Genomic DNA, 9,238 nt, shown 5'->3' on the forward strand with positions numbered 1-9,238 from the left:
CTTTTAAAATACTTGAACAGGTTGAATTGGTGGCTTTAGTTCAAATAGATGGGATAGTAGGAATCAAAACTATGCCTTGTCTTCACATGTGATTCTATTCGTTTCTCATCTGAAAGAGGAATCCATATAAATTTTCAAGAATCAACATTCAAAATTGTTCCCTGTTAAGTGACGAGTAATTCATATCCTCATATATCTACCTAAGTCTGAATACCCTGCTAATTTCAAAGCATGTACTTATCATTTCACTAGGAACTAGCAACACTAGATGGTCAAACATGCTTCAACTTAAACCCAAGGATATATAAGAAAACTGCAAAACATGTATTATTTATTGACATCCATGTTCCGATTTCATTGAATGCATGCATTCAGATTTTCAAATTTTGATAGTTATACTTCCTTGCATAGACTAAGCATCAAACAAGAGTGTTTTGGTTCAATAATAAAATTTGATCTAATTTTTGTTATTCAACTATAGAAATAATAAATTTAGGTTATGCATAAGTATACACAATTCTATTCAACAATGCAAGGAGTATTTTTATAGTGCAATGAAAATATTTTGATCTATTGGGGAGGAATAGTCATCAAAGATCAATCTTTCTTCAAAATTAAATTAGAAACTATAGGAAATGGTTGAAAAGGAAATTTATACAATCTCATTATACATTAGTTGCATGGGCCCTGAAGGGATTGTCTACTAGAAATCTTTGAGCGAAGTTTAAAATCGAAGGATATCCACTTCAAGGATTGAACTTTTACCTTAACACTACTTGCAAAATGAGATACATACTTCCTCCAAATTGATACCAATTACAATCCCCATAGATCCTTCTTTAATAAAATCACAATCTCAACTTTTTGGTCTATGTTTTGGTTCCAAATGCTCTCAATGCCCATAACATGACCAATGCTTTAAAAATCAAAACTAGATTTTGGGTCAAAATGTACTTAGATCAGAGTCAATTGATGATTGTGCTTATAAACCATTTCACTAAAAAAATCATTTTAAAATGAAACATTTAATCAATAAAGAAACACACACACACATAAATCATTCAATGTAAGCAAATCATTAGTGACCAAATATGCAAAGTTTGTTCATATATTTACCATTTAAGGGTGAATATAACAAAATGTCACTAAGAACAATGCACATCTAAAAAAAAATACATAAGAAGTGAGGCTCTAGATGACTTGTAGAGTCCAAGAAAAAACATGCCACTCATATATATGCCATGTAAGGGTGAATATGGAAAAATGTCATCAAGTGCAATAGAAATATGAAACAATATAGATAAACAATGATGCTCTGAGTGTCCTCTACAGTCCAAAGCACAACATGATACAAACTACTACATAAAAATGTTTAAGGGTTTTAGGGGGCTGAGGGGTTTCAGGGTTTTTTTTAAATTGCTTCATCCTCTAGATTTTGATGTAGCCAGACCCATACTAGTTTGGTGTTGAACCATAACTAGTCAAACTGAGAAGATTGGTTTCCAAACTGGTCATTTAAGTATGGGAAAGGTCATCAACCTAGTCCAAGGGCTAGTTTAAAGGGCTATATTGTAAAACTGATACCATATTACATGATATCAAAATGCTTTTCTATGGCTTACCAAATTGGAAACCAAATCAACAACAAAACTTAATTTTTTTTGTCCCAAATGTCTATATACTAACCAGATACACACAAAACAGTCTACTAACCAAGACTTACTTATGAAATATATTATACCACAGTACTGGTAAATTCAAAGTGAAATAGAAAACCATAAGTTAACTGAAAGTTCGTGAGCTTTCCAACAGTGCCACAGAAAAACCATAAGTTAACCCCATGATGGATGAAAAGGGGAAGGCGATGGAAGCACTCAAAAACATAAGCAAGCGAGTGGGATAAAGTTGCTTAATGAGATTAAAAAAAGGATATATAAATCGACAGTTTAAAAATTCAAGGAGCCAACACCTCTGTAAATAAATCTGCCACACATAAAATAGTCTATGCGTTGGAACGCTAAGTAATCTATTTTTTTGGTAAGATAAAAGAGCAAGAGGAAGGGTTTTCCTATGTATGAAGATATGTATGAGTTAGTTGCCTGTGTTTTCATCTAAAAGGCCTCCGGGTTCAACAACACTTTAACAAGAATAAAAGGCAATAGATTTGGGTTATGGGATCAATCGAAAACAGAGTGCCCCTTCATTGGGAGAATAAGGCGAGCCTAAGTTCATGGATTGTAGGAAGAATCCATTGTCATCTTCCTAGAGAACATCAGAGATAGTTTCTATGGATTGAGGCCACTATTTTGATGTAAAGAGGAAACATGATGTACTTTGCATATTTATGAATGGATCAATTTGTTAATTGAAGTGAACCCAGAGATGTAGCCCATATGAGCGAACTTTGTTATCAATTGGCTAAGTATTACCTATGTCATTTTAGTTCTTTTAAATTTTAGTCTTTAAATGTTGATTTTAAAAATGAACCTTTAGCACTAATCTCAAATCAATGAGTAAGAGGTTGACAAGTCCCAACATGTTCAAAGTCCTCCATGTAAAATTCCCAACATGTTCAAAGTTGATACCCTAGTTGTTTTGATCATGGTTGAGTAAGTGAAATCTAAAGTTTGAAACCAAAAGAGAAGGAACTCGATTTATCAGGTTAACAAATTGAAATCAAAGTCAAATTTAAAAGTGGGAAAAGGGCCTTTAGGATGTCCATACACAAAATCAGAGGGCCTAAAGAAAATTATTGTTGCTCAATTTGGAACAAGGAAAAGCACTAGGCTAGAAAAATATTGTTTTTGTATCATTGCTTGTTGAAGACAGAATTGGCCTTCACCTTATTTTATTTTCTCCAAGGCTCATTGGATGAATAAAACATTGGGTAATGTCATCTCCTGCTATTTTATTTTTTTGACCTTTAGATTCCAAATTATTCCAAAGAGTATTCACTGATGGATTAGAAATGGTAGTTGTAAAACAATGATATATTCAGGTAGTCAGTACAAGTATTATTTCGAAGAAAAAATTATAGATATCCTCCTTATCTAAGGCAAGTTCAAGATGATTTTCCATGACTGTTAATCTAGAAAATATTGGTCATTATTTTATATTATTAATCAACATTAACGGAGGCAAATGCAAGCAAAAAACAGAAGGAACAAATGTTTAGTGTAGTGGGAAAATAATTGTTAACATGACATTAGCTGCACATAAATACTATTGCAAGAGGGTCTTATGTAGGTAGTTTCAACATTACAGGTCATCAAGTAGCATCATTTTAACCAGTAAAATGGTATTTGTACAACTACTTCAGCCTCGAAAAGGTTTCATAACTGCCACCTTGACCATGCTCTAATAAGGCGAATGCTACAGTGGCATATTGTTGCTAATATTTTAAGGGTTGTATCAGTATCATAGAGGGGTAATATAGATATTTCCTGATTATTTCCAAAATTGTTTGAAATAAAAATAGAGAATGTCTGGCAACAGACTTTATGTCAATCCTCCACTCTTAATTCTAGTTTGATAATAGGAGGTTATGAATACATGGAAGCTGTAAATTTATCCATTATTGATTTTTTCAAAAACATATGATGATATTTCTTTGTTCAATGTACCGTTGTATTCTATAGGGTGCTTGATGGAAATGGAGGAAAAAATTCTACCCATTTTGTTAATGACAATCTATCCAAGTTTATCGTAAAGAATCCTGATTTTCCTTTAGCACTCGAGAAATAAATTAGATTTTCTTTACAGAGACATAAAAAGAATTTTCTAAGGCTTGTTTACTTCAAATTGTTCTCTCATCAAGTACAATAACCCTAAATGCAGTGGTTTTTGGGAGAACTCTACTGGTTGTAAATGATGGAGATTGTCAAGTTGTGTTTCCTAGGCATGGACGGGTTGTAGAAATGTCAAGGGATCACAGGTCTTGTTGTACAAGAGATAGAAAAAATATTCAAGGATTAGGAAGACATGTGGATGATGTTTACTTGAATTTCCAGTTAAATGTCACAAGGGTTTTTGGTGATTGGCATACAACGTATGAAATATCTTACTATTGGTCGTAGGCATTTGAGTGCAGGGATCACCTTCTTTTGTGTGGGAATGAAAAGTTTACAATGTCAAGTTGAAGCTGAAGGAATGGGCAAAGACACATTACGTTCCCCCCTCCAAAGAAAGAGATCAGTGAGAATCGTGAAGTTTCTGAAGAAAAACAAAGTTGTCTTTCTCTTGCAGGGACGCTTCGCAAGTCAGAAGGTCATTATCATTAAAACCTTCGATGATGGAACTGCTAGATAGGCATATGACCATTTCCTTGTAGCAGGTATCACGAAATACCCTAAGAAGGTCATCAAAAAGGACTCTGTGAAGAAAACGATGAAGAAATGAAGGTTGAAGGTTGTCATCAAGGTTGTTAACTACAACCACATCATGCCCACTAGGTATAGTTTGGATGTGGATTTGAAGAATGTGGTTACCTTTGATAAATTGGAGACCCGCGATAAGAAGGTGGAGACACTAAAGGGAGTAAAATCTTCCCTTGGTGAGAGGCTCAAGGCAGGGAATAATATATCGTTCTTTACAAAACTTAGGTTTTGAGGTTCTCAGTTTTTAGAAGTACTATGTTAGAAATTTCAAGTTTTTATATTTTGATTATTTATAGTGGCCTTAGTACCATCATAGTGTTTGCAATTCCTGGACATTTTTGAGCTGCTTGAGAGTTTTGATAGGAAACTTAATGCTAGTCTATCTTATATCTACCATTTATTTGACAGTTTTAGATTTGATTTATCATGTCAGTGGGAAAAGTGTATGGAAGATTACATTATTGGTCATCAATTAGCAAGGAAGATGGTAATTTTTACTTGTAAAAAAGAAATATCATAATAAGTGTAATGACTGTGTGGATCATTCTGTGATTTTTTTCACATTTATATTTTGGTGTCCTTGCAAGAGAGAGTGATGAAATCTCTCCAGGTTTGGTCATACTAGTTTCTCTTTTTATTTACTTATGTGAATGGACTGACTGTTACCTTTCTTCAGTCTAGAAATTCACGTGTCTCTCCTTTTCTTTCAATGTGTAGATGCCCCACCATTGAAGGACCTTGATAGTTATGAAGCTAATCTTATAGACATAACAAATGGATCTAGTCCAAATCAAGATGTTGCTTTGGTGATTGGAGAGGGAACAACAACTCGATAATTGTTTAGTACTCCTCTTGTGGAGCTTGAAATATGGTCCAGGAAAAATGGTTTATCTATTCATAGTGGTAGAGAGGTAATGGTTTCTTGATTTCCTAGCTTAGAAGAAGTGGAGAAGCATGAGAACTAAGATCAAGATGAGAATTTCAGGGATGGATATAACTTTGCAATTGGAGGGAAGCATTCAGGAGAAACTAGTGCTTATTTAAAATTGGGAGGGGGAAGGTGGAGCACAGGTGAAGAAATAAAATCCATACTTGATGATGATAAGGACTATATGTCCTTATCATCATCTAGGAAAAATGTTCAGGAAGAATCATTTATGGTCATGGGCTGAGAAACGTGAATCTTTGGATGCCTCTTGCAGTGGAACTTTACCCAAAAAACATTGGTGTGGTGATGTTAGTGTCACATGAGGTGCCTCCAAAAGTTCAAAATATTCTAGGAAATGTCAAGGAAAATTACTTTCTCTACTCCTTAACTCATATTTCACCCCATCAGTGTTTTGATGGACCATTTATCAAGATCATAGAATGATAATTTATTTAATGAGGGAGTCCAAGGATTAATAATTTAAGGATATCATCATTTTTTTTAGATAGATAGTCTTGTCTAAATTGCAAGGACTTGGATGTCAAACTCACTGTCGAGCCAAATTTATTTAGATGTCAAAATTTCGAGTATGACTTGGGGTTGATCTTGATTGAGAGGATTTCGCTTAATACTGTTTAGTCAAGGAAAATAATCAAATTCAAAGTCCATTTGAATTATGATTCATGAAGCGTAATAACATAGTTGGTGAGCTTAATAGGGCTCATCCTTACCGTGATCTATTACACTCAAATGGCATGAATTTCAAAAGGCTGAGATATGATATAAATCTTGGGAATTTTTAACCAAATAAACAACCCAAACCTGACACCTGAGAAATGATATAAATCTTGGGAAATTTAACCAAATAAATAACCCAAACCTTAAACCTAGTAGTGTGAAATCCATTGTTTGAAGTGTGGCTACCAAAGAAAAATTCTTAAATACTTTTAAAAATTAACATACAAATAATCTATAAAAGCATGGCATTTCGTTGTCAATCAAATGTCAAACCATATAACAATTCAAGTGATAAACCGTAATGACAATCCAAAATCGACAAGGCGTATTGGAAAAATGTTCAAAACTCATTGGGAACATCCTAATCCTATAGTTTGCTCATCTAAAGCAACCGAAAATGTTACCTAGCTTGGGAAACATGGAATTTTAATGATACAAAGTGACCAAAAGATAAAAAAAATAAAACTGGGTGTTGGAACCAATGTAAAAAATGAATGATAAACAAAATGAAAATGGGGTAAAATGTCACATACCCACTCCATGAGACTGCCATTCACTTCCATACTTAATGTTTCCCAAGACTAAGCAGGTTGAACTGGTGTCCACATCCTTGTATCCACAGTAGAATTTATCTTGGTATCCACATACAACTTGCATTGGCCATAGCCTTTTGGAAAGAAAAAAGTAATAGAAAATGAAGCCAAAAAGCTTTTTTACTGATCAATAATTTAAATATTTTGAAGCCTCTATTTAAAAAGAAGATTCAATAACCAATATTCTTGCTTGCTTTGACTCTATTCAAATACATCACTTCTTCCAAAAAATTTACATATAGTGGATCGTTATACTACAAGTCATCAATTAAATGGAGCTCCATCATCTCTAGAGCATGGGTGCTCTAAAGAAAGCAACTTTTTTTTTGACAAAAAATTAACCTGAGAGGAATTCATTTCATAAAATTTCATTCTATTGAATTGTTTAAAAATTTACAATTCATTTCATTCAATTGTGTTTTGTTTGTGATGGTGAGATTCAAGAGCTCAATTCAACTAACCTAAGAGCGGTGGGATTCTTTTCATTGCACAATTGTTCAGGTTTTAGAGTCTCAACAATCTGCCCATCCACTAACAAAACGAAGAGGTTCACAATTCTATAGATATTTTTCATGTTGTGGGAGGCTATGGAGGGATGCTCAAATATACTCTTCATCAACGTGTTCTCCTACTCTTCTTTAACATGTGCACATGCTTCTCTATGAGCAGCACGAATGTTGTCAACTTTCCTTCCCTTTGTAATCGTGTTCTCCACTTCTAGTTTTCTATATTCACATGCCTCTCGTCTATTATCTGGAATCCAGATGGACTTGCTTCCCTTCCAGGTCTTCTTCTCATCTTCTTCTCTTTTATATGCATAGGCTTTTTCTCTGTTGCCAGAAATGTCGATGTATTTCCTTTCCTTAGAGACCATACTTTCCTATTCTTGTTTTGTACGGGTGGCAATGTTTGGCCATTGGCTTCTCTCTCGATCATAGGTTTCCCTCTTTCACTTATCAGATAGATGACCCCATGCTTAGGAAATTATTTTAAACGCTTCAGTAGCTCCTACACAATTGTTCTTATCAGGATGCAATTCTAGAGCTAATTTTCTATAATTTCTTTTAATCATATAATATTCTGAAGCAGTATCAACTTGCAAAATTTTGTAATAATCCATCTTCCCATTATGGTGTTGATGTGTCACCAGTCAGGTGGATATCGACCGCGTCGGAGGGTGAGCATGTCTAGGTTAGTGATGTCATGGTTTTTTATGAAGACGGATTCGATGGGCAGTTCCTAGAGCCTGTTCAGTGACCTCAGGAATGTCGACTTTCCACCTCTGTTGGGCCCTATTATGCCCACCACCGTTCCCTTCCATATGTCCACCAACACGTATGACAAAAGGCTCGTCCCATACTCCGTTGTTCTCCAAAGATGTTCACCCTTATCTTTGGATGGCAATCACCATCGTCCTCCAGGTCATCCTCATCGATGTTGCGCAATAGCTGCTACTCATCTCCCTGAAGAAAGCAACCTAAGCACCGATAGTTCAATTCAATTGTCGCTGGTTTAATTTTCATTATAAGCACTAGTCGCATGGGAAAAATAATTGATAGCAGTCCCATCGCTAACATCCCCTCCTATTCCAGCTTCACTTCGGCTAGTCAAAGATCCAACTAGTGCATATCGAGATACAAATCTAGTACTTCTACTACGATGGTTTATCCACCAGCTTAAGCAGTTGAACCATAGCTAGTCATTGAAGGCCTTGCTTCCCCTCTCTTGGTTCTATATTGTAGGAGTCCATAGATTCAAATGCTGTTGATCCATCATTTGAAGCAAGATCCTATAAGTTTAACCTTTTTACCTTGAACCAGACCTTGAACCAATTGATCGAGCAGATGAACCAGTAGCAAAGCCCGTAGTAAAGGCAAAGGCGGGTAGAGAAGCAAAGACATAGGCAGTTTACCAAGTCGATTCGCCAAAAGAAATACCCATCGTTTCATAAGTAGGAATGGGGGCATCCCTTAGGATAGTTCCATATCGAGACCAATGGAATCTCAAATTAGTCTGGTGGTTGAAATTATCATGTTGGTAGCACCAAACACGTAGATCCACTGAAAATCTAGCCCCACCATAGAGATCTAGATCTGTCTTGTCGTTGCGGAAACAATATCGAAAATCCATCCCTGCCATATAGATCTAGATTGGTGCTACTGTAGTAGAAACAATACAAGGTTGTAAGAAACTCCATTTATGGAGGAATGATCTAGATCTATAATCCCTAGGGTTTACCACCAAATCACCCAAAACCCCAAATTTATGCATGTGTTGCAATCAAGCCAACCTAAAGTAAGAAGTCGAATTTTTATATAGGGAAAGCAATGAATTCTTTCATTTAGGCTCTTCCTTACATCATCCATCCCACTGCTATGCACCTCGTCTAATCCATCAACCACGAAGTAAGACGATCAGTCATAACCTGGGGTTGGCTCGTTCGCTCGATTATAAAAGCTTCTCAGATGCGGGTTTTTCTATAAAACCTTCGTTGATCAGGGTTCGTTCATTTCTTTCAATAATATAAATGCCCATTTTTACCCATAACAACCAACCTATTATGACAATTTAGTGAAATATTTATTTATATTCCTCTCACTTGC

The 9,238-nt window shown here is 35.2% G+C and overlaps 1 pseudogene; it reads left to right on the plus strand.

Annotated features, from left to right (window-relative positions):
- Nucleotides 1–4,014: 4,014 nt before the first annotated feature.
- On the plus strand, nucleotides 4,015–4,608 carry LOC149249216 (large ribosomal subunit protein eL27y-like; annotated as a pseudogene).
- The last annotated feature ends 4,630 nt before the right edge of the window (nucleotides 4,609–9,238 follow it).

The sequence above is a fragment of the Pinus tabuliformis genome, chromosome 7, assembly GCF_031772625.1.
Source record: "Pinus tabuliformis cultivar Carrire ecotype Pingquan chromosome 7, CPIR1, whole genome shotgun sequence".
Classification (NCBI taxonomy): domain Eukaryota; kingdom Viridiplantae; phylum Streptophyta; class Pinopsida; order Pinales; family Pinaceae; genus Pinus; species Pinus tabuliformis.